General features: G+C 43.9%; 1 protein-coding gene across 1 annotated transcript in view; it reads left to right on the top strand.

Moving 5' to 3' along the window:
* PANX2 (pannexin 2) overlaps positions 1-27,746 on the top strand; it is a 294,318-nt gene that overhangs the window by 138,974 nt on the left and 127,598 nt on the right. The window lies entirely within an intron of this gene.

The following is a 27,746-nucleotide window of genomic DNA, read 5'->3' as shown; positions in this document are numbered from 1 at the left end:
AGTACCTGCTGTAAAACCAATAATTAAGATACCCTGCAGCTGGAATAGCACAAACACACCCAATTACACCAGCATCATCCATTGCACAATAGTATAAGGTGTGAAAGCCCCACACACACAGTTGTGTATTCCCAGACACTCTGCACCATTGGTGTATACAGACGGGGAACTTTTAATATGTACATGTTAGGGGTCGCCATAGCTTTGATTCACCAGCATATGTTGGAGATTGACGGTGGTGTGGAGGATGATGCTGACAACCATCTCAGGCACCGAAGGAGGAGAAGAGTGTTCAGACCCAGGTTAACCTACCAGGGGCTACATGATCTGGAGAGAGTAGTGCATTACAGGGTGGACAGGGACATCCTACAGCAACTTGTGGAGCTGTGCCAGCCACACCTCAGAGCCAGAAGTAACAGAGAGGAACCCATCCCAGTGGACATGAAGGTATGTGTAAGCTTGAGAATACTAGCCACAGGTACCTTCCAAAGGCCAACTGGGGATATCATGGGGATCTCACAGGCATCAGCATCCAGGTTACTACACCAGTTCCTGGATGCCATGTTACCACATGCCAGTGAGCACACATACTTCCCCCAAAAGCAGGAGGAGTTGGCCAGCAATATGCGTCTCTTCCACCATGTGGCAGACTACCCAGACTGCACGCACATACACATCATGTCACCACCAGGTGAGCAGGGTAGGTGCTACATAAACCTCAAGGGATTCCCCTCCATCAACTACCAGGTCGTGTGCAATGCCCAGGGCATTATCATGGATGTGTGTGCTGGCAGCCCTGGAAGCTGTCACGACTCCCACATCTTGCATGCCTCACAGCTGTATCAGGTATTTGCCAGGGGGGACATCCCATATGGCCACCTGGTGGGGGATGCTGGCTATGCACTGGAACCGTGGATGATGACTCCCATCAGAAATGCACACACAGCCACACAAGAATGCCATAATGAGGCACATGCAGAAACCAGAATCATCATAAACTACGTGTTTGGGATGCTGAAATCATGGTTCTGTTGCTTGGACATATCTGGTGGAGCCTTGCAGTACTCTCCAGGCACATGCCCACATCATCATAGTATGTGCCATGCTACACAATATGATCCTATGGAAGCAGCTGCAGCAGGGACAGAATGGTGAAGGCCCTCACAGCCCACAACCATTGCCAAGGGACCCACAGGCACAGAAGTACTCAGACCATGAACACCCTGTGCTAGCCCCAGTAGGCAGACGGAGGCGTGCCCAGTATGCCCATGCCTTGGCAAAGAGGGAACGTATAGCACACACACTGACAGTGTAGGCACTTATGGACTGACACCCTTCTCCACCTGCACACACAGCAAACATGGATGACACGCACACACGACTACCTGTAAATTGTCATTTATAGGTGTTCTACTGTGTGCATCCTACATAGGTAGCCTTCAACTATTGTATACACAACCGCCATTGGCACAAGGTAAGTCAATACCTGAACAGTAAATTAAGCTATCAGCATGTGTCCATACTGTATGTACAGGTTCATAGATACATAGGTAGGTACATGCCCAACTGCCGAGGCCACTCATAAGCATAGGCAAAACATGTATGCTGTCACCACCCCATCGATTAACTAACTGTCCCTCTGTGGAGCAGAGGCAATTGCAGGATCCCTGGGGTGTAGCCACTGTTCCCCACCCACTCTGCAAGGATTCCCCGGAGTGTCAGTGAGGGATTTTGTATAATGTAATCAGGGATGTAGTTCCAAATAATGGGGAGTATCCCTGACAGGAATATTCACAGATGTGTACATGTTACATAATATACCTTAAACACAGCTTGCATATATAGGTAGTTCTTCACAGAATAATAAACATGTGGAACACACAAGCACTGAAATGTGTGTTAATCACCCTTGCACTACCAGTGCCTGCTCTGAGAGGTAAGATATCACTGCCAGGATTAGAACACGCAACCATGTACACATTCATCACAATAACATACCACTAAGCTACCTGAGATGTACCAATGGCAGTTGTGTATACTGACAGGATAAAACACAAAAGGTAGGAATGTGTTGAAATAGGACAAACCGGCATGTACCCAATGAAAGGTGTATGTTTTATATATATATATATATATATATATATATATATATATATATATAGAGAGAGAGAGAGGGAGAGAGAGAGATAGATATGTTGATATATGAGGATATACATATATATGTAGATATATAGATAGGTTAACAGCATCTACATAACCATGGAGGTACATATAAATGGGATACCTACCACATACCTACTGCTTTACATACGACGCATGTAATCACGAGGCTTAAGGTCCAAAAGAACACAGTACCCAAACAACAGATGCGCGAGGTGTAAAATCACGATGTTAAGGGACAGTTAGTCAGTGCTTCTCGTGCTGCAGTTCAGGTAGGTTACTGTGTGTAAGTGTGTTTCTTAGGGCTGTAGTGTGTGTAAGTGTGTGTTCTGGGTGTGGTATGTGTTCTTGGGGGACTGTAAAGTGTGGATGTGGGTTAGCTTTGTGCGTCTGTTTGCGTGACCTAGGAGGTAGAATATTAAAGTAAGGGGTGGTGTGGGGGGTGCAGACACCTACATGGGGGGTGTAGGGGGGCTTGGCTACCTGCTCATACGTAGTGTAGGGTGGTTTGTTTGGATGTGGTGGGTAGCAGTGTTTCTGTGTGTGCGTGTGTTCCATGTTTGTGTTACTTTCGTAAGTTACTGTCGCTGTCGGTAATGTGGGGTATGGGAGTCTCGTCCCGGTACTGTGTGCGTCGGAACACTGTGGTTTCAGGATTCTGTAGGTATCCTGTATACAGCAGTTGAAGTGTTCATATATGTGTATAACATGGACCATAGTAATCACACATTCCGCCACTACCAACCTTTATGAACAAAGGATATGGAGAGTATATGCCTATACACTATTACAAATATGTGCTATGGACATTAGCCAATGATAGTGTTGCCACCTGTTCCACTTTGCGAGGGACAGTCCCTCTTTGGGTGGTTGTGTCCTGACCAAATGTATTAAACGTGGCAAATGTCCTGGGATTGTAGGACATAATTATGTCCCATATGTACTGTAATAGTTGAATACAATAGTTATTTCTGTATCTAAAATACCTACATGGTACAGGAAACAGGATAAGCAACTAAACTGCTACAAGAATAAGCTTATAATTAGGCAAGAAAGGAAAGTTCTATCCCTTGTACTGACCATGGGTTTGTGTCAGCCTGTAAAATCAGATGTGTGTCCCGAAAAGGTCCCACTATGGCCATATGAAAAGGTGGCAACCCTAGCCAAAGAGGGTCAGTCACCAACACAACTATGATGACTGCAAACACCTATGACAGTAATACACAGCTATCATGTAGCAACACGTTATTACATTCAGATGTATTACCGAAGGGATTCAAGGACTAACATCACCTGCAGGCTATACAAGAACCACATAACAGTGCCTTAATGAATCAGCCTGCAATTACCATTGTATTAGTCCACAAAAGGATAGGTGTTCAAATAGGGAAGGAACCCTCATGCACATAGCGATTATGTATAAAAGCAGTTCCTACACACCTGAATCTGCTATGTACACCAACATCACCCCCACACCCAAACATATTACAACACAAACTGTAATAATATCACAAATCATTCACTCACTGTACGACATCTGCAGAAGCCTTAACATACCTTGTCAGAGACACACTAACATGGCCCTATGTGAAATAGCTGCTGTTATACAATGGAACAGCTGCTGATGTTACAGGGTTTGCTTGCACTAATCCCGTTTCAGAGGATTGTATGTACACCGGGATGTGTTAGCAATTACTGAGTAACAGCACTGTATGCTACACTTGTACACCAAATCAAGGATGTCTGGTGAGCACACTGTAAACCACATAACAGTTCATGCATAGCCATACAGCCTTGAGCTGCCCAAACATCCTTGCCAGACTTAAACATCTGCAGAAGTATCAGGTACAAACAAACCCTGCATAAGTAGCACTGTTCTGAAATATAACAGCTGTACTCACATGTAGAACAAAATCGTCTAGCCATTACACACAGTCCACGGGAGTCATGAAGCTAATATATCTCTGTGTGTCTCCATATAGCTGTTGAAATATATCACAAACAACACATCCAGGCCGTCTTCCTGGAAAGTAAGGCAAACGGACAATGCCCAAAAAAAGTACTCAGTTAAACACCACTGTTGCCATGGTATCGGCTAATGGAGTAGCTGCAGAGCTGATGTGCATCTAATTAACTACTTTAGAACATCAATTGGTGGACAGGATACCACGTTACCGATATGTAACTAGAAAAGGATGTGTTATCACACATTCAAACCTTCCGTATATACCAGCGGAACGTTACAAAGAACATTGAAACACAAACTGAAAAGGATTGACTCAACAGTTAACGACACCTCGGGTTACTAATACGGTATGTAGAACAGTCATTATGTCTGTGCATGTAGTACCTTTTTGTAGTATTTAAAGTGCACGCAATCCATATAGTGGAAACAGTAGTGATATATTGTTGAGCATAGTAATGCTTGTAGTATTTGTGTGTACTATTGTAGGTCACAAGGCAAACACCGCATACATCACAAGAGATGCTATATAAGGGCTTTGAACAGAAATACTCCTCACCAGCCGCTGTCAGTGGCAGGGCTGGTCCAACAAGTATGTGCTATAACAGGGGATAGTAAATGTTGATATATTGTAACTGTAGCCATATGTATGGGTGTATTACTGAGAATAACATGTTGAAGGTTGTGCAACTGTGCAATTATGATTTGCATTGTGGGATATTGTGCCAATAACTGTGTAATGTACAGTATTGTAGGCAGATATGTATTACAAGCTACATAGCATTACTGTAATGTTAGGCAAACATTAGTTATGTCTATTGGAATTTACAATACACAATAACAGGATACATATGTCTTTTAGTCACCCGACAATTTATCAGCATGATAGCAAAGTAAAATGGAAGAGCTAGTTAACTATCCATGCACATAAGACATGTAATATGTGCAAAGGTAGGAACTAGGCTGTCTTACCAAGGGTATTTATAAGCCTAGCTAGAGTGTGTTGGCTTTCGCCACCCCCATAGGTTGGTTCCCTGTGCCTCTGAATGGCAGAGCCATCAGTTCCCTGTGCCTCTGTCCAGCAGAGCCACTGCAGTGATCCCCGGGGTACATGTCTGTCTCCCATCCACACGTCAAGGTTTCCCTTGAAGAGTGCTAGTGAGGGGCCCTGCCTGATGTACATTGGAATCATGTTCCAAAGCATGGGGAGTGTCTGGGTCAGGAATCTATCCATCCAGCACGTCCTAGCCATCATTGTGGTTAGGTTTATATCCCTAGAGCATGTAGCTCTCAGGGGCCTCTGTTTAGGTGGAGCATATCCAGCAATACAGGGTTGGACATGGGCCTTGTATGTCAAGCAGACATCACCTGTGAGTATGCGGTATGCAACAGAGTACAGCTGGAGTTTCTTAGGTTGGGCTGCATAGGTCATCTGTTTGAGATCTGTAATCCTCTTGGTGTGGTACTGGTGTGGTCTTCCAAGCTGTTGCAGTTGTCTTGTAAGGTATATCCCAAATGGGGTGTTGTATCCTTTAATGGGTCTGAGTCATGAGTAGAGAGTCACAATGGCCTCCTTTGATCTGGATGCGAACCCATTAAAGATTAGGGGGCCATGTAGAAGGATATTCTAACCACCTTGTCATTATGGGTATCGAAGGAGAGATTGCTATCTACTGGGGTTCCCGGATCCTTTATTACCTTTTCCGTATGCAGGGGATTAGTACCTATGTGGTAATCCATGGGTAATTAGTTATATCCAAAGGGGATGACTATGCACTTTTAGGCATTCAGCTTGATGCCATGGTATTAACACCAGGTATCCATCTCAGTGCGACCTTTCCAGAGGGTGTCTGTAACAGCCGGGGAAACAATTATGTCCCCTAGTTTGCAGTCGTTCTGCAAACCTTTTCAGCCAAAGCCCTCCTGTGCTTGTCTGTATGTCAGATAAGTATATACCGAACATGAGGGGTCCTAGGACTGAGCCCTGGGGGACGCCACGTGTAACTGGTATACAGTCGGATCTAGGGTATGCAACTCCCACTGTGTGGGTTCTGTCCATGAGCCATTTTGCAAACCATCACATGATGTAGGGGTTAATGTTCAGGCGGATGGGTATGTTGATAATACCAGAAGGAGGAATGGTGTTGAAAGCCTATGAGAGCTCTAGGTAGGCTGTGTGGACCTCCTTACCCTCATTTAATGCCTTGGTAACTGTCTCTAAGAAGTCCACCAGGTTTAGGAGGCATGGTCTGCCCTTAACAATGCCAAACTGGGAGGGGTCAAAGGTTTGGAGGTACCCAATGTCTCTGTGACTGAGATCCATGATGTGCACCATAGCCTTGCAGACCAGGCTAGTCAGGCCTATAGGGAAATAGGTCTCATGGTCCATTGTGGCGCCACCTTTGTTGAGTGTGATAACTGTTGCTGTGTGCCATTCAGGGGGCACTATGCCCGATGTGAGGCTATTATTGAACATGATGCATAGGTGGGGAGACAGTACATTTTGAAGTTCATGTAAAACACAGCCTGGGATGTTGTCCGGTCCCATGGATGCTGTGATATTGGCTTTAGAGTGTGCAGCTTTGAGATGGAGGGGGGAAAGGTAAAACTGAACCTATCTGCCAGGATGTTTCCAATACCAGTTGGTTCTGTAATGTCCATGACTTTGTGCTGTAACTCAGAGCAGATCTAGTTGTTGACATAGAGATATGTGACATAGCTATAAAATGCTTTGTGGTTGTTGTTGGAATTAGTAGCAGTTTAGTTTTCATAGCTAGCTTTGGAGGATCTTATAAGGGATCTCAACTTCTGACTGAGGCTGGCCAGGGAGCTCCTCCATACATGGGATTGTACTCTCGTTTGCAACAGTGTCTTCCTCCTATAGTACAGTTTGTTTATGGCAGGGGACCACCAAATTGGTTTCCTTAATTAGGAGTATAGCGTCTTGGTTCTGTTTGGGATAGCACAAGCCATGCACTCGTGTAAGTACTTATAGTGTGCATTTCTGTAGGATTCAGCAGTTGTAACAGTATTGTCCATCTACATGGGTGTCATGATGTTCACCACGTCTGTCTTAAGAAGCATGTAGCTGGCTTTGTGGACATATTATACTGTGGTTCCCTTAATGGGGAGTGGGGGTGGGATGTGGATATCAACGGTGTTCAGCTCATGGTCGGATCGGACCAACGAGGAGTTGACTTCACGTGTGAAGCACCGGTCACTCATGTTGGTAATGCCTAGGTCTAGGATATTGTTGCCCCTGGCGGGTGTGTGAATATGTTGATTAAGGGCATTGGTGTTTATGAATTCCAGAAAGCGTTGAGCTAATGTGTTGGTACATGAGTAGTTTTCCCAGTTAATGGTGGGGTAGATTCAGTGAGACAATGTGATGAGTGTGGTGTGGTGCAAATGTTTACCTTCTCCACATGACTGTCAGGGTCAGGCTTGGTTGGAGAGAGCTTTACCTCCAGTTGGGCTAGATGAGTGCATCTCTCACAGGTTGTAGTGTTGGGTGGTAGGTGGAGAGGCTTGTCTGTGTATATGAGGCAATGTGTACATCGCCTCAAGATGTCCAGATTCATCAGATAGACAGGTGAGAACACTGGCAGTTGACTCTTGGACATGCCTGAATTTAGAACTATTTTCACCTAGATAAGTGAGGAGAGTGAGTACAAGAGCTATTTTACTCTAAGCAAGTGAGAAAAGTATGTACAAAACCTGTTTACCCTTACCTCTAGGTAATGAGGAAGATTGAGTGCTATAGTAATTATTAGCTTACGTAGTGCTTACAAGTTCTGAAAAGTGCTGAGCATGAATAAGCAATCCAGATAGGGTCTTGGATAACATAAACACACAGCCCCCTCCCCCCAACAGGTACACAAGCATATATCTATGTACACCACAGGGCCTCTGTACCCACAACTATGCAGGTGCAAGCTTCACTCAGGCTGCATGGGACCTGTCCACATCACAGGCTGTATCATACACATATGGCAAAATAAAATGCTCTCCATGTACACATCATGTAAAACATAACTTCATGTCAGGTTGTGTACACACTGAATGGTGCACACCAACAGGTATCACAACCCACAAAGGGGGAGACACCACTGATAATGGGAAGTACTGCACTACTACCCTGCTGAGTCTGGTCTGAAAGGCAATGAACCTTAATCAAATAATTGATGTAAGCAGTACAGATGTAGATGACAGTAAGGTTGATGTCACACTGCATATCATAACCTTGCCAGGTCATAGGACATCATCACCCATACTGTGTACCACCTACACTCGGTATACTAGATGTACATCCCTATGTCACAGGAGTGTTTTGCAACAGGACTGCTGGCAGAACCAACACTACAGAAGGTGTCTGAATAATACATGCTCATCACACCAGTGGCAGCTACAGTATGTCAGGGTTAATGAATTTTATTCCTCCTCATTGTAGTCCATACCTCACAGACAAACAGAAGGCATCTGCCTATTGAAGTATGCGAATGACTATGACCTAGGAGCAATAGCTGACTCAGGAGTGTTGTGGACAACATACAGAAGGGGCTTTGTGGGTGAGGTGTGGGTGACATATGGCCACAATCTGACAGCTACATATTGCATTGTTACCCCTATGTTAATAACCTTGTACCCATGAACTACCACTTGGGCAGCGGTCAACATAATGGACACGTGTGTAAGGGATGCAGCTGGGCAGTTGTCTTTCCTGTGATAGCTACATCACCACACCTGTCAGGTAGTCATATGTGGCAACCCTAATAATGATAGGGTGCCATCCATGAATTTAGAGATCATTGTCCAGCCATACACAGCACTCAAGTGACCCATATCAGATCACATATTTCCTTTAAGGGGTATTGGCCATGTGCAGATGGCTTACACCAGCCTTCCCATTCCCCATCTCCACTATGTAGCATGATGCATACCCTGAATAAATCCATATCCAACCCAGTGATGTTGGACATGCTACACGTACTCATCCTGATCTCAAACACATACTTCATGGACATCCACCTTCCACATGCTGGGCATATCATTGTCCCATACACTTGACATAGTCCTGCCATACTATGCATTCCTGTCCATCAAAGCTGCACATCGCTCCCCTCTCAGACATGATGTGATGACCGCATGGTAATGCATGGTATATGTATCATTAACCCTGTGGATCAGTAATGTGGCACTGCTACACCTGGCCCCACAGACCCACCTGTCGGCTACTGCCAGGTAACCTTTCATCCTAGATTCATACATGGCCCATGGCATATAGCCAACTAGTTGACTTGGACTGTAGATGACATAGTTGATATCCATCCCTGCAAATACCATCTGGCTAGCCAGTGTCCCATGTGTATCACTTGTGCAACACAGGTGATACATGGCAGGATGCTGAATTGCTGTACAGTGCCATGTAGATGTATATGGCAGAACACATACATGTAAAACCTTATGTGAGCAAGTCTGCAGGGTCACAGGTAATGTCTAAGGCAGTGTAAGTCCTTATATGTGACATATACACAGCATCAAAGTCGACTTTCTCCACTGGTTAACTCAAACTCACCCTCAGGAATCCATAGTGTTAGGTGACTTCAACATCGATTGGAATTCCTTCTCATCTAGCTCCCCATCTAGCAGCATAAATCTACATGGCTTTTCTCAGCTCATATCCACTCCTACCAGACTAGGTAAACCCCAAAACAAAGACAGCATCCTGGACTGGATCCTTACTAATAAAGATCCTGATCAGTACTCAGCAGGTACTCACCCAGAGGACATGAGTGATCACTTACTCACCTATGTTATCAAATTCAAGAAAATCACCCCCCTTCTTACAACCATAAAAAAATCAGGAACAATAATAAATTCAACGCCTCCGTTTTTAAAACTGAACTTAAAGCCCACAACTGGACAATACTCAAGTCTCTTCCTCTTGAGGCAGTTATCTACTTCAACACCACCTTCCTCAAGATTCTAGATTCCCATGCTCCAATACGGTCCATTAGAACTAAAACCAAAACCGCACCATGGCTCTCTAAGGAAACAAAATCCAAAATCCTATGTAGAAACAAGATGTGGGTCACATGGCGTACCTCTAAAGACCCACACTCCCACCAAACCTTCCGCAACTTAGAAATGAAACTAAAAGAATGATCTTAAATGATAAAAAACTTCTTCCTCCACCTCCAACACAAACACCTTAATAATCCACAAAAATTCTGGGCAGGCTTAAACAAGCTCCTGCACCCAGGCCAGGCAACCACCCCACTCCAACAACTTGCAAACAACAGTGCCCTGTAAACATTGCTAACACATTCAATAGTTTCTTCACAGAAACTATACAATCCCTGGCCACATGATTCAAACAAACAACCAGCCCGCTCCACTACCCATGCCAGCAGAATACTACAACTACATCAGATCATCTATTTACCTTCGATCCAGTACCCATATCCTTTATAACATCTCTTCTTAAAAAACTAAAACCCACTAAGCTAGCAGCTGACCTTCTCCCAGCTGAGTTTCTGCAAAAAGCAGCTGAGGCCATTTCCTATCCTCTCCATAATCATAAACCGCACTTGTCAGAAGCCTTCATCCCCTCCATATGGAAAATGTCCCACATTATTCCTCTCCATGAAGGTGGTAGCTCACTAGAGCTAACCAACTACAGACTTATAGCTATACTCTCACCCCTGGCCAAAATTATGGAAAAGTGTGTCCACAAACAACTGATGGAACACCTCACCAAAAATAAAATTCTAGCTAACTCCCAACATGGCTTCAGGCCAAATCACAGTACCACATCAGCCCTACTATCCTTTTCTAATACCATCAATAACTTCAGAAACAATAATAAACTATCATCTGCTCTTTCTTAGACCTCTCCAAGGCCTTTGATATGGTGAACCACATTCAACTCCTCCATACATTAAAAAACTATCACTCAGCAATTCCACGCTGAAATGGTTCCAATCCTACCTGTCCAATAGGCAACAGGCTGTTCTATGGCAGGACAAATTATCTACATGCCTACCTGTTACACTTGGAGTTCCCCAAGGATCTATTCTTGGCCTCTTCTCTTCACCATCTTTGTTAATGACCTGCCCACAATCACCCCCATGCCACATGCATTCAATATGCAGATGATTCGACTATCATCAGCACTGCCTCCAACCTGGCAGACCTCACTGCTTCAACCCAAGACACCTTCAACCTAATAGAAAATGGTTCTCAAGTCGACAACTAGTTCTCAACCCCAACAAAACAAAACTACTTACTTTCTCACCCACTAACAAGACTCTTCCCCACCTTCTCTATTACATCCTCCAATGGAATCACTATATCACCAGAAGCTCACACAAAGCTATTAGGTGTTACCATTGATAACTCCTTAAATTTGACACCCATTTCAATCTTACCATCAAAACCCGTCAATAAAAAGCTTGGCTCTCTCTATAAAGTAAAACACTTTCTCACTCCTCATGCTAAAATTACAATTGCCAGCACACACCTACTATCAACTCTTTTCTATGCCTCCCCCCTCTTTACAAACCTAAACAAGACAACCCTTAACAAACTTGCTTCTTGTTACAATCACATAGCTTGATTTGCCACAAATTCCACCTTTAGAACACACCACTGCACTAACTTGAAGCAACTAGAGTGGTTAGAGTTTTCCAGCCAACTCCATTTCAACCAACTCAAAACAGCTCACCAGATACTGTATCACCCAGAGAAAACACCAGCTCTGAAAAACATCATTCATCCCTATATTAACCTGCAATCTTTACACTCCTCCAATAAGATCTTAGCTCAAACTACCAAAGCCAATAATTCTGCTGGGGATTCTCTATTCTCAAACTTTGTAGGTAAAATGTGGAACTCCCTACCGACCATTCTCACCTCAGAACCCTCACTCCTACAATTCAAAAAAAAGCTTAAACCCCATCTCAATACTCTCTGGCAATGTCCCTGTTCCAAACCTGATTAACCACTATCATTTACCCTTCTCTTACCTCACTATCCTTAACCGTTTTTTAACAAGGCGCCTCGCCTTTGTAACTGACCTATGTTTTTTTTTATATGCTGCTGTTGTTTTTTTCCCAAGATGTGATGTATCTTTATATTGTATTTAGAACTCAACTATCTTCCTTTTTTTGCATTAACAATGTTCATATGTCTGTTATGTACTTGGAGCTTTTCTCCCGGGCCTCCGCTGAAAATGGACATGTATCCAGTCGGACTCTCCCGGTTAACAAATGTAAAATAAATAAAAAAAATAAATAAATGTGGACACATCCAGCCATGTGCTGGTAGGTAGGAACACCAGTACAGGCAAACAGACATGCCCACATCAAGACAGCATCCACATGGAGTATGAGCAATGTAATCAGGTGACACACAAACATATATGGTGATAATATCCACTCAACATTGAGTGTCACATGTGTGTGACAAACACATCAGTGTCATGTAGGTTTGCAAATACAACTATTTAAACTTAATAAATATGATACACATGTATGTTCAGCTGTAGCTCTGTATGTCTCTGTGAGTTACTGTGACCTGTCTCCATCATTATGTCTTCCAGGTATGCTGCATGCAAGGCTACCCCCTTTTACCTGCTTGGAGGATGAGGCCCTCATCGCATACCTACTCGACAATCACAATATCCTGTTCAACTATGTGCCACAGGATGCACAGCAGCGGGATGCCCTGTGGATGGAACTTCGTAGGAGGGTTAATGATGTTGGTGGCCACAACCGCACATACCAGCAGGTGCGCAGACACTGTACAGACCTCATTAGATGGGCGAAACAGCGTGCAAATGCAATTGCCAGGGAACAAGGTGCAACAGGTGGTGGACCACCAACCCAGCCCCCACTCACATGTACCAAGGAGCTACTGGCCAACCTGGGGACACCTGCAGAACCACATCCACAAGCCTTAGCTGATATTGTGGAGATGGGTGTCTCTCAACCACTGAGCCTGGAGTTGCCTGGTAAACTAGTACTGCACCTGTAACAACTATATTCCATATAGTTGCATGTGTCACTGTACAATATGTAATGTAACATCATATCCAAGGCATGTATACACACATGCCACATACTATAGTATGCTACTCTGTGTATGCACACATGTGCATACACCATAGTATAGTCTAATGTACTGGTGTATGTGTTAACGACGTTGCACCCTGTAGCCATTATACAGGCATGGAATATGCTCATACTGCTGTGTTACTCCTATTTAGGTACCTCTGGCATTCTGCTGCGACAGCAGCTCATTGTAGGTGAGAGTGTTATTTATCAGGAATCATAATGCACAAATCTATCTGCCATGTGGCCATTTACAACATGTTCAAATAATGTATGGTCCTGTCACAATATACAGGTCGGACTTGCAATGCATCACAATGACTACCCATGTGCAATACTTGCAAACTATGTGAATCATCTCACCGACATGAATCCTCACAAACTGTCATTGCCAGATGTGTGGACAGCGGTGCATACAATGGTGGAGGTGCTGTTCACTTTAGGGACATACTACAGATCAGAACTACACATGTGGTGAATACAAACAGTACTGCAGAGTGGGCTGGAGTATGGCCAGCACACAGGTTTCACTTGTGTGGATCATAGCCCTGCTATAAATGTCACACAATGTGATGTGCTATCTTGACATGTCCATGACATCTAGTGGCCTGGCTGCAACACTGCCTACCTAACCTGAAAACATATCCCACATACCACCCTTTATCTCGATAACCCTGTCATCCTTGTAGCATATATGTCATATGGGACAACACAGACATTTGAAATAGATGCCCATCACAATAATTTGGACAACACATGTACACACATGGCCATGGAGGATGGCCAGAGACATGGAGCAACACACACAGTAGAAGTGATGTGCTTGTGTCTACACCCTGTCGTACAATGGCTACACATGGTCCAACTATGGCCTTTGTATAATGGTCATACTGTAGATGTGGAACACTAGACATCCTACAGGCCTGTGCACATCTTGTGTAGGTGTAACATCAATCCACCACATAAGATGTGTTGAACATCTTGAGGGTGTCATGACATGACAGCAGTCACCTGTACAGTATCCACATCAGCCCACAGATACAGTACATTCCTCTTGCTGGTGTTGGGCATCAGTGTCATACTTGCTCCTCGTGTGTGTGTGTGTGTGTGTGTGTGTGTGTGTGTGTGTGTGTGTGTGTGTGTGGTACACAGATGTCATGTGGGACATGGTGTACCGACGTGTTCGCCATGTCTGGCCATAGTTGCCAGGCAGCAGCAATATGGTTGCAGATGTGCAGGGGTGTCATCTGTATACCCATCAGTGACCTGTGTCACAACTTCAGCATCATGGTTTAGTGTGTATACACCTCAGTGATGTGGGTCACATTCCACAGTATATATGTATTGTATCTGAACACAGTCATGGCTATGAACTCTGTCTGTAATTCGCACTGTATAGCACTAGATATGCCTTATGATTCCCTGCAATGGCCATGCACATCAGCTAAATGTGCAGTATATCTGTATGGTGGACAGACAACACTGCATTGGGACACCATTGCCCCACTGTATATTTGACAGAACACCATTGTGTTAAACATGTATGCATGCCATTGCACACGTCAGCAGATCATATGTCATACTACATGTGATTGTCAAGGTCATATGCCACACATCAGGCAGGTGTACTGTTAACCTGTACTGGTCTACATGGTGTAACACAGGGATGTATGCTAACTACTACTGTGATTGTGTAATTTGCATGCCGTCTGCTATGACACATGCATGCTGTTGTGTGCAACCCAGGGATGTATGATAACTACCACTATTATTGTCTGTGTTGCATGCCATCTGCCATATCACATGTATGTTGCATGCCTTCTGTCATATCACATGCGTGTGTGTCTGTGTGTGTGTGTCTATTGTATAGATTGTAATGTACAGTTCTTGTCTGCCCTCACAGGTGATGTAAGTGCATTGCCCTCCTGTGGTACATCTGATGTTAGTGTCCCCACAGACTCTAACATTGATGATGAATGTATGATTGAGTCACAGGCAGAGTTGTCAGGGGCTGAAACTGTGCCATTGGTTGCCATTCCATCTATATCCCCCTCATCCCCGCACTCAGATCCCATGCCTGCACATACCCCATCACCAGTGGCCATAGAGGAAGGACAGTTGGTGCATGGTAGCTTGGAACAGGAAAGTGCGGGGGCTATGGAAGGTGTGCCTGCACACCATGGTGTCAGCCAAATGACTGGTGGTGCCCCACACAGACATGTGGTCAGTGCTGCTCGTAGGAGGACCTCTGGCCAACATGCTCCTGCAAGACAGAGCACAGCAGCTGGTGTCATCAGACACATGTTTCAGGCTGTAATGGAGGTACAGGTACATGCTGAATGGCACAACAGAGAAGATCAGAGGCTACAGAGGGCTGCTGTCCATTCTTTAAACAACAACATCCAGGCAATGGTAAATGCTCAACAGCAGATTGCTGAAGCTTTGTATAGACGGTTGGGTGACATGGTTGGAGTCCTTGACCATGGCATGACAATCCGCGAGCGTGAGCTCTCTGTGTTGGAACACCTGGTAGGAGTGAGGCATCGGGGACGTGGACATAGGCCAGCTACATCACCTGTGTCAGGTCTACGTCTACGAGCTACCTCACATGTCCACTCCCATAGTGGCGGTAGCAGCAGCAGTGCATCTGGTGCTGGGCTGTCCACACCATGACACAGCAGGCCACAAGCACGTGGCCCGAGATGGTTCCAACAGGAACACAGTTCCAGTGGACAAGTAACATCAGACAGTATCCAATCTGCACCTCTGCCTGGTAGTGCCCGTGCAATCCCTGGCAGGCACAGGTCACATGTCCGTGGCCAGACACCGTGAACTGTAAAACCTCATCTGTACTGTCTGCAGCTGTCAGTATTACCCCTGTGTAGGCCAAACACATGGCACTGTGTGCATACATACACGCACACACTGGAAACATATGTAGGACACTGCAACACACACATGCATAACATCCACAGACGCCCAATTAGATCAAAGGCCCAAACCCACACACATGATGTCATCCAATGGTGCAACCTTGGCCTCTGGCAAACATTAACACCCTCTGCATATGATGAGGCCTGTGCCGCATCCCTGACATCCACATCATTGGTGCAGGGACATGCTCATAAGGTCTGATGCACAGGGTGAACAGACTAGGAAGATAAGTGTAATTTAAAATTGTTGAGGACTGTTGACAGGCAGCAGCTATACCATGTAATACAGGTGTACAATACTGTTAACAGTATGTGTCTTGTGTAATAACAGTAACTGCATGTTGGTCATGATCTTCTGCTGTCCTCCTTCAGGTCTAATTGCACGTGTCGGTGGATGTCAGTGTTTGCAGTTAGTATCCCATATGTCAGTGTGGACTACTCACAGGTATGTATGAATATACCAGCATGCACCGTGTAGCTGCCACATACCAGTGAGAATGTCCCACATTGAAAACACGTCTACCGATCCAACAGCATGATAGCTGTGTATTAAGCTACTGTGGCCACAGACGTGACATCCATAAAGGGTGACATCACAGGTACAGTTACATGGAGTGGTGAGATAAGAGAGTGGTCTAGCTGATTACAAGGGTAGATGCCAGTGGGAAGTGTGATGCCTCATTGGGAATCAGTAATACACATTCCCATGACAGGATACCAACACACAACTATACCCACACACTCAGGTATTGACACACATGTATTCAGTGACACAGTAACGCACCCACACACCCACGGATTCACAGACACAGTAACACATACTCCCACACAGTTGCTACTGGTGAGGTGAGGACCCCTGCCTATGTGCAAATCATCATTACAGTACTGTGCACCTACATGACATGCCACAGAGAATACACGTGTACAGGTAGTCAGTACGGCCTAATATCGGGGACATCAACACGGATAGTAGAATGCATCACCTGGATAGGGGGAGGGGTCCTATCAGTTCAGTATGGTAACATACATCCTCACCCCAGGGACCAGTCAGCCCTACATACACACACTGTGGAATTCAGTATTTAATACACCTATGTCACACACATACAGATACCTCACGCCGCTGCCTATGTCCTGCTTTCTACATTGCCGTATGTACAGATGTGTACACTAGTGTACAGGAGAGTGAGTAACAATTGAGATGTATTTCCCATAATACATGACATATATGGACACACACGCAACCACACATGCCAGTACTGTGAATCTCAGACCTGCCTAGCTCATGTTATGTATGACAGACGTACAGCAGTATTGCATGCATTACAAACTGTACTGATGCTTCCTGTGGCAACAGTGCTGATATATGCACACGGGATGTCTTAACTATTAACAGGTATCAAGTGATTTACCTTCACTGTCACCCTGACTGCTGTCTAAGTTGTGAGTTATATCCTTCAATTAATGAAACCATTGCTTACCGGTTACACAGGTTATTGTAGGACCGCTTGTGACACACCTGTGAGCTGTCCACAGCAAACATCCATCTGCAAAGATGCCCCACCACTTAGTTATTTCCACACATCTGTCCATACCTGAGGTACATCTTTCTGTACATTCAGCATATCACCATGTATAGTTGGCAATGATGAGGCTGCATTGCAACTGCATGATATGTTAGGATACATGTCACCTGCATACATCAGCAACTGCACACGCATGTTATCTGAATGCACACTATGTGTACAGGTGTGTAGGTCCTACAATCCTGACATTTGGGCATGTTTGTAGGCATTGCAATTGGTGGACATGTGTAATGACATACATGACACATGGACTGTTGTATGATGTGATGGGTGTAATGGGTGACCAGAACAGAGGGAATGTTACCTCTGTTAACATTGATATCACACCTTATGTACTGTTAGCATTCAGCAGCCATGGATCTACATTCCATGTGCATGTGTGTAATGTCTGTAGCCACCTGTTTGCACAAAGGACAACAACAGCTATGCTATTTACATGTATGTTGTGTGTGTGTGTGTGTGTGTGTGTGTGTGTGTGTGTGTGTGTGTGTGTGTGTGTGTGTTTGTGGCATGTACATACCAGTGCAGGTACATGTGTGTCATATCCATACATGAGGGTGTGTACTGGTGTACAGCAACAGTTATCTGCTAATGGTGGAATGTACCGAGGGCCCCTGGTATGGGTACAGCTGACCTGGTCTCAGACAGTGGTATCATTGCATTGCATAACACATGATGCAACTGTGTCAGTACATGTGTACTCTCTACAATTGATGTAGAGCTTAGTACAGTACACAGGTCAAGGGTCACATGGTGGTGTACTCTTCTATGTCATACAACATGTACGGATGCATGTTGGTGGTCCGAGGGCATGGTGGAGTCTGAGGTTTACATCCTAGAATGCAGCATGTGATACTATGTCCAGCACATGACTCATCTGTGATGCCTTTCATGGGGGGAGCGGTCAGTACATGTGAGTGGCTTTTATGTATGTGAGTACACCACCTGGAGTGGTCCGTACCTGTGTTATGGCCCACATGTCTGGTTCTGAGGTATATGGTGGTAGTGCTAGGTTCTGAGCTATATGGTGGTAGTGCTATTGTGCACTACAGAGCCATCAGCCAGGTGTTCCTCACTGCACAGATGTCAGTACACCCCATTGTTGGATCAACAGTGACCAGCTGTGAATATGGACGCTACACTGGTTAGCATAAGAAAACAATGCAGTTGTCCTGTAGGTGTATGGGAGTTAACCTGTGTTTAGGACATTAGCCTTGGAATGGCACTGTGTGCGCGGATGCAACTTGGGTAATATCCCACTCCCTTGAATCATGGATGCATGCGATATGTGACAAAGGTCTGCCTACTGTCAGCCATGTCATCCCAGAATGACAGCAGATGTTGCATAAAAGACTTGTGTTGTGTCAAATGAAACAGCGTTCCTGCTAATGCAATGACAACTACTAACACCAGAGCCCATTACAATGTTACAACTTACATTAATAATCTAACCTAGCCTGTGGCCTTCCTGTGGCCTGCTTAACATCACTAAGTAATGACATGCCCAGTGACACCTTGTGTCGGTTATGTGCCTCTGTGTATGGGCATGGCCATTGTAACCCTGTATAGTGGTAATAATCGTCCATTCCACAGATGGGCATACTCCAGGTCAGGATGGATTCCTACTTTAAACACACAGGTTCACAGGTATGTACATCTTAACTGCCAGCATCCCTGTTGATGTCCGCATTCCCAGAAAGTCATAATGACAGCCTTGAAATGTGTAGTCTGTGTGCAGTCTGTCTGCGATTTGTAGGTATGTCGTATTGTAATAGTAATCTGTAAATAGGCAGGTGTTCCGTTCCCGACACTGGCGTGTGTGTGTATGTCAGTCCCCATTTGCCAGAGGACTGTAAATTGCTTTTAGACTGTCCACACTCCATACATTTCTTATACCCACTGTTAGCAAGGCCGATGATGTCACCCATCTACAAATACACCTCTGTGAGTGCTGTGTCCCAGTAATCTTAGTAGCGTGTTCTGTAACTGCATAATGCTGTAGTGTAATAAAGTAGTTAGGTCGGTGTTCTAGTCCCACACTTGCCATGTGTGTGTGTGTGTGTGTGTGTGTGTGTGTGTGTGTGTGTGTGTGTGTGTGTGTGTGTCCGTTTGCCTGAGAACTGAGTAATGCTTTTATACTGCTCACGCTCCATGCATTTCTTATACCCACCGTTAGCAAGGCCGATGATGTCACCCATCTACAAATACACCTGTGGGATTGCTGTGTCCCAGTAATCTTGGTAGCGCATTCTGTAACTGCGTAATGCTGTAGTGTAATAAAGTAGTTAGGTCGGTGTTCTAGTCCCACACTTGCCGTGTATGTGTGTGTGTGTCCCCGTTTGTCTGAGAATTGAGTAATGCTTTTAGACTGCTGATACTCCATGCATTTCTTATACCCACCGTTAGCAAGGCTGATGATGTCACCCATCTACAAATACACCTCTGGGAGTGCTGTGTCCCAGTAATCTTAGTAGCGGGTTCTGTAACTGCATAATGCTATAGTGTAATAAAGTAGTTAGGTCGGTGTTCCATTTTCACACTTGCCGTGTGTGTGTGTGTGTGTGTGTGTGTGTGTGTCCATTTGCCTGAGGACTGAGTAATGCTTTTATACTGCTCACACTCCATACATTTCTTATACCCACCGTTAGCAAGGCCGATGATGTCACCCATCTACAAATACACCTCTGGGAGTGCTGTGTTCCAGTAATCTTGGTAGCGCATTCTGTACCTGCATATGCTGTAGTGTAGTAAAGTAGTTAGGTTGGTGTTCTAATCCCAGACATGCCAAGTGTGTGTGTGTGTGTGTGTGTGTGTGTCTGCCTGCGTGAGACAAGTACAGTGCTTTGTAGTATTCGCTGTAGCACGTGCCCGAAACACATGTTGCTGCAGTGTGATACGGTAGCGGTTTGTATACAGGACATGGCAAGTGTGTGTTTGTCTGTCAGAGCCTGTGTAGATGTGGCCATGATTGTCTTACCATTGGACATGTTTGGGAGCGGGTTTTGTAGTTTTCCTATATGGTATCCATCTTATGACACATTGGCCACCTCACGAGGAGTACAGCTGTCAGTCAGCCATGGCACTGTGTTGGCAAGTTCAAAAAACAGAGCCAGCAACAAGTGAACCATGCAGTAAATAGTAGTTTATTATAAACTACTAAGACACCATTCCATATTTGGAAAAAACAGACCGGTTTCGGCCAACAAAAATCCTGGCCTTCTTCAGTGAAATACAAAAAACATAATATGGTATGGTCTTGTGCAAAATTATCTTCAGGAACAAAAAAACCCGGGATAAAAGATAATCCTTTATTCAATAAAGATATTTGTTCAGATGTTAATACAATACTAGAGATGTTGCAAACATTATTCACTTGTTCGTTAATACTTCCATCAAATTTTGAAGACTTGTAACCCTTTTTGTGTTTCCTACCACCCCTCCCCCCCCCCCCTGTTTGGCCTAAAGGGAATGTTTGGTTACTACGTTTGGGCGTAGGGGACCCCATGGTGTGTTGTGTATCCGTGTCAGTCCCTGATGAGGTGTCATAATCAGTGGAATCTATAATGTTACCACGTCCTTTCAAAATGGAACGCGGACGTTTCCTTTTGGAACTGGATGTGTTGATGTTTTGTACATTTTGAAATCTGACATGTCTAGTATGTTTGAATGGTTGTCCTTTCTGATAATCAGACAAATTACGTGAACATTTTTTAAGTTTCCTTTCCTTAAGACTAGTGTCAAAATTCAACAGATCAGAGCTGAGTTTGGATAATAATGGAGGAAAAAAACTATCCTGCTGATACTGGTTACACTCCTCAATTAGTTGTAACACCTTAGAGTTTTCTTTGTCAACTATCCTAGTGTAATACTTGGACAAGGAGAGGACAAACTTCATAGAACATTCTTGTTGAATGGATGACCATTCTGTAGTAAGAATTTCATCGAATATCAAAAACAATACTGCTGTTTCTACTAGTAAATTCCTTAGACTTCAAAATATGTTTACAATTAACACAGTGTCCACAGGGAAAACATCCAATCAATGTTTTTGATATTCGATTTTTTGCCAACTGTAACACAGACTGGGCGATTTATATGGCTTGTTGTAGTTGCCATGCATTTTATATAGGTCAGACATCTAGACCATTCAGGCTACGTATGTCTGAACACCTTAGTGATATTAAATGTAAAAGAACTACCAATGCTCTATATAAACACACACTCACACATACAACAGCACAATTCCATTTTATTATTATAGATAAACTCATTGGTGATCGAACCCACAAATCTGGTTGGCACAAGAAACTTGATGCTAGGGAGAAAAAATGGATTACAAAACTTGGGGCTTTGTTTAATCCAGGACTTAATGAATGTTTTTGATTGAATTTTCTATATGTTTTTCTAGTTATATTGTTATTAGTCTATCTGATTTAACTATTCATAAATATTCATGAGTTCACCAATTAATATGTAAATGTCAACCAATGATATGTTTCTATTCATTATATAAGACCATACCATATTATGTTTTTTGTATTTCACTGAAGAAGGCCAGGATTTTTATTGGCCGAAACCGGTCTGTTTTTTCCAAATATGGAATGGTGTCTTAGTAGTTTATAATAAACTACTATTTACTGCATGGTTCACTTGTTGCTGGCTCTGTTTTTTGAACTTGTTCAGTATTTCTGCCGTGCAACTTCCCACGTGCAGGGGAACTTTGTTTGGGATACTGTGTTGGCAAGCCATACCCATACATCTGGCAAAAGGCCTGGTGAACTAAGTATGCAGCACTACTAGTACCAGGAATGTCCCGCACCCATGTACCATGCACATACAACCTTGCCTAGGATATCCCACTATGTTGCTAGTAACATACACATTGAGGACAGATAGTAGGCATGGTGTGAATGCAGTGGCCTGCAGAGGACATGGCACCCTGTACAGCGGTACAATAGGCACATATATGCGGACAATGTGCCTTCACTATGTTCCACACTGAATGCCTGCAACATATGTGGTGCCATCAAATGTGATCCACTAAGGCCAGACAATGCTGTACACATGTGCCCTGTATGGACCCATGCCACTGACACCACGGAATACCTGTATCATACTATCCATGCAGGTGCAGGGCCGACCTGCTCACTATAAGCAAGTTTTGCCACACCAGGCCAGTATTGGCATATCAGGGTATAACAGGCTGTGCACACTACATTTGTCTGCCAAACCAGGTACACATGTACATGCACAGTATTGTGGGACAAGCAAATCCCAGGCAATGTCCATGTGAAGGACTATCAAACACAGACATGGCATGCATTGCAAAGCTATGGCCCTACACAATGGTAGCAAACAACCATACGCTCCGCAAGGATGGCATGCAGGGTCAAGCCAACAATGTAAACCAGCAACGACCAGCAAAAAACGATAGTGAACATGCAGTAATGAAGAAATAATGATTATTTATTTATAATTCCTTCAAATCCAGACCGGTTTTGGCTATTCAGCCTTTATCAATGAATACAATAAAGTTTTTTGAATTAAATGAAGCAGCCTGCATTTATACTAGTCTCTGATTACCTGGAAGCAATATTACAGCACCACCCAGTGGCTGGAGTAACAAAGTGCATGTTCCATTCTTGATTAAAGCATATGACCAGTGACATAAAAATACCAGAGGTGTAGATATTAAGTCATATTTTTAAAGATAAAAATCAAAGCTCTGGAAGTAAGCCATTATATGACATACATATTACAAGGTAATAGACCAATACCATAGTCACTATTTGTGAATGCATATCATAGTGTAAAAAAGCAGAAAATATATACCACTAGTATATATATATATTTTGAAGGGTGATAACCACAAGTTCAAAAGAACTGAATAATAATGAACCAAGTACTGATCATATAATATATTACAAAATAAGGCAAAAAGAGTATAGTGGCCTCATTCTCAGCTATATTACAGATTATAATAAATTGAAATAATATGCTTGTAGATAATACAAGTTCAACATTGTAATTGTACAATACTCAATGTTTAACGCCAACATACCAGATACGAATACCAAACCATACATATACATATTCGTATCCTGAACAATTTTTTATCATGCTTTATAGGGTATAATATGAGCGTTGGTAGGCCTAACCACCATTGAATGGTTCGTACTAATTCTTCCGACCCTTGCGAAGGATGTTTAGTTGGTTGCAGGGCAGAACAAGCCCATTGGATACGGAGGGAGTAAGGCAGATTAAAGCAGTTGGGAGCGGGTGTGCATGGGTTTGCGCAGTGTTAGACACTGCTGACCTCTGGTTACAGCCTCATACACTCGGTTAGCCTCTACATTGCTTAACCAGTGCAATATTCGCTTACTGGTAGCCAAACACGCTTACACCTGCTTGCTCCCGCACTTGCTAATGCACCGACATTGGTGCTTGCATCTGTCACTCACATCCCTGGGTGTGAGCGAGGACCACAATATTACCTTGTGATGCCTAGTACATTGGACTACATGACTACAGTATCAGGATTGGCTGCCCATTAGGCGATGGCATCATGTTCAACTGTACGGAATCAGTGGCCTGTCCAGTGACACAATCATATTTGTGTGTACCTCATACAATGTGCTCCCACCTTGTGATGCCTATTACAACGGAATACATGAATACAGTATCGGGAATGGCTGCCTATTAGGCAATGGCATGGCGTTCGATTGTACGGAATCAGCGGCCTGTCCGGTGAATCATTCATATTTGTGTGTTCCTCTTACAATCTGCTCCCACCTTGTGATGCCTATCACATCAGACTACATGACTACAGAGTATCGGGAATGGCTGCCCATTAGGCGACGGCATGGCGTTTGACTGTACGGAATCAGTGGCCTGTCCAGTGAATCATTCATATTTGTGTGTTCCTCTTACAATCTGCTCCCACTTTGTGATGCCTATCACATCAGACTACATGACTACAGTCATAACAGGACTTAGGCATAGGCCAACTAAGTGGCCGCCTAGGGTGCCGCTTTAGTGGGGGCACTTTACCAGTATTTATTTGGTGTAGGTAGACCAGGATGGGGGCACTGGGTGGTGTGGTGGGGGGTGCCGTTGTGCCCTCTGCCTAGGGCACCAGTTGACCTAAGGCCGCTACTGACTACAGTATTGGGAATGGCTGCCCATTAGGCGACGGCATGGCATTTGACTGTATGGAATCAGTGGCCTGTCCAGTGAATTAATCATATTTGTGTATTCCGCATACACTCTGCTCCTGTCTGGCTGTTACATGGGAACCGAGACTCTGCAATACAGACAAGTAGTTGGGTTGTGGGAGCCACATTCGTTGGATGAGTCATGCTACCGCATACCTATTATAGGTTTGCCACCTTTTCAGTTGGCCAAGGTGGGACTTTAGGGTTACCACCTGTCCCGCTTTGCAAGGGACACTGCGAAAATAATCAAGACATAGCAAATGTCCAGATTACAGGACATTATTATATTCTACGTTTCATTAATAGTTGCATAAAACAGTTATTTTATATATGACACTTCTATATGTTATGTGAAGTAGCATAAGCAATTCAAATGCAACTAGATTAAGCTTTTATTTGTGCAAATAAGTGTAATCCTGTACTATGCACGGCTGTAGGTATGTTTTGTCCTGGAATGCCTGACATTTCTACAGAACATGTCCCACTCTGGCCATTTGGAAAGGTGGCAACCCTATAGGACCTGTATGTAGAGATGTCAGACATTGCAGGGCAACACACCCACAGCTAGTAGAAAGGGGAGTACTTCACTGTTTTGCCTAAATAAAAGGTTACTCTTGCAGCATTATAGTTGCTTATACTGTTACCTATAACATTTAGGTGTTTCAGAGGAACATAATTGTTTTATGCAACTACTACAGACAATATAGGTAATCTTTGCCCTAAATCACAGGACATTTGCCATAATTACAGTTATTTTACAGGACACAACTGCCCAAAGGGGAGTGTCCCTCGCAAAGGTGGACAGGTGGTAACCCCAACCCTATTATTCTATCAACTTTCTAAGTTAGTCGGCGGAACATGCACTTTCTCTCACTATCAGACCTCTCATACGAATGGGGAAGAATGAACCCTGAATCAGGGACACTGCATAATGGCCTCAGGGACACATTTAGAAAGTTGGTGCTATTAACCTGACACATTGATGGACACAGAACACATATGTATTCATACACATTGTCTGAGGTACATGCTGTTTATGACTCTTACATGTTGTCATTATTCATTATTCATTACGTGTATTCCACCACCTTTCCTCCTAATATCACTAGTTCTAGGAGGGTTTAGTTGGGACTGTGTTAGATTCTGATTTGTAATCACGGACGTCCCTGGTAATCGGGGACAGTTCAATGATATGGTCCCTATGTGTTCCACCAATGGCTTATGGACTGTCCAGTAGATGTGCTCTTAAGGTTTGGGAGGTATGGGCGTTTGCTATACCCACATCGGAATATTACTTACACCCATGGGGGCGGTCCTAATATGTGTCTGCCAGCCAACACCTGCACGTCTAGCCCCATAATCGCATACCCATAGTTCCCCCACCTGCTGTTACTCTACAGCACTCATCCTTACTGTGGGTGCAGGTGGACGCAGGTGGGATATGAACACACCCCTACACACTGCCCACTCTCCCTGTGTCGGGACACATGTCATACGTTGTGTCAACCCATGTGTTATCAGGCTTGCACAACCTACTGTTCATTGTACAGCTACATCCTGGTCATAATTGTGTTACTCCCATTGGTTGGAAGGACCAAATTTTTGGTGTCCCACAAGGGACGTCACTGTCCGTGTTTAAAGTGTAGACCTTGTAGATCTCTCCCACTGATAGTTTCCTGCAGGTGGTCTGGGAAGCAGTGTTGTATTTACCTTTATTGCGTGTCTGTATGTCTCACTGGCCTAGCTGGGGGGGTGGGAGGTAGACGTTTGTTGATTGGACTTCCCACCAACATATGCCCGGTCTAAACATATGTTACCCGTAACTGCTGTAACATAACGTAGGTATATACATGTGTATATTTACTGTAACATATATATATATATATATATATATATATATATATTTACATTAATATATACAGATATATCTGCATATGTATTCATACATGTATATTCATATCTTGCTGTAATTTATATATATATATTTGTGTGTGTGTGTGTGTGTGTGTGTATATATATATATATATATATATATATATATATATATATATGTATATATGTCTATATATATATATATATATATATATACGTACATCAGTGTGTCAGTACATTCCTCTCTCATACGCACTTACACATGCTAATGGTGTTTATATGCTTCACCAGCATACTAGTGCCTTATTCATTATAACACTGACACTTCACTCCAGTCATCTTGTTATTGGTATGTAGCATGTTATACAGCGGACAGATGTCACTATATGTTCATGTACGGATTACCGATGGTAACTGGAATGTGATAGTGTGATTCAACTCGTCCCTCTTCTGCACAGCCTATTATTCCATCTACTGTCGATGTTTATATGGGCACATTCCTATTATTTGTGAACAAATGGAATGCATGTGTTACAGAATTTGTACTTCAACATATGTTGTTGTCTGCATGTGACTATGTATATATACCTATTACGACCTAGCTGACCTCCACGGGGCGGTCCATTAGAACCGGCCCATCCAACCCTGGCACACCGGGTTCCATAATTGCATACCCATAGTTCCTCCACCACACCCGTGTTAAATTTACATGAGTAATATCCATTATCCACTTGTTATTGCAGCCATGACACACCTTTACACATTGCCCTCTCCAGAGCTTTTGGGGCCCTACACACATTTTGTCCCGCCTCGTGTATTCACAGGGTCTCCCACCATGTATATTTGCACATACGTGCATTTTTTGGGATTATGGACTCTGGCCATTTGCGCTTCCCAATTTATGG

Source organism: Protopterus annectens, chromosome 11.part0, assembly GCF_019279795.1.
Source record: "Protopterus annectens isolate FY-2018-M chromosome 11.part0, PAN1.0, whole genome shotgun sequence".
NCBI classification, from domain to species: domain Eukaryota; kingdom Metazoa; phylum Chordata; order Ceratodontiformes; family Protopteridae; genus Protopterus; species Protopterus annectens.
The sequence above is the reverse complement of the archived record's forward strand: the minus strand, read 5'-3'. Positions and strand labels throughout refer to the sequence as shown.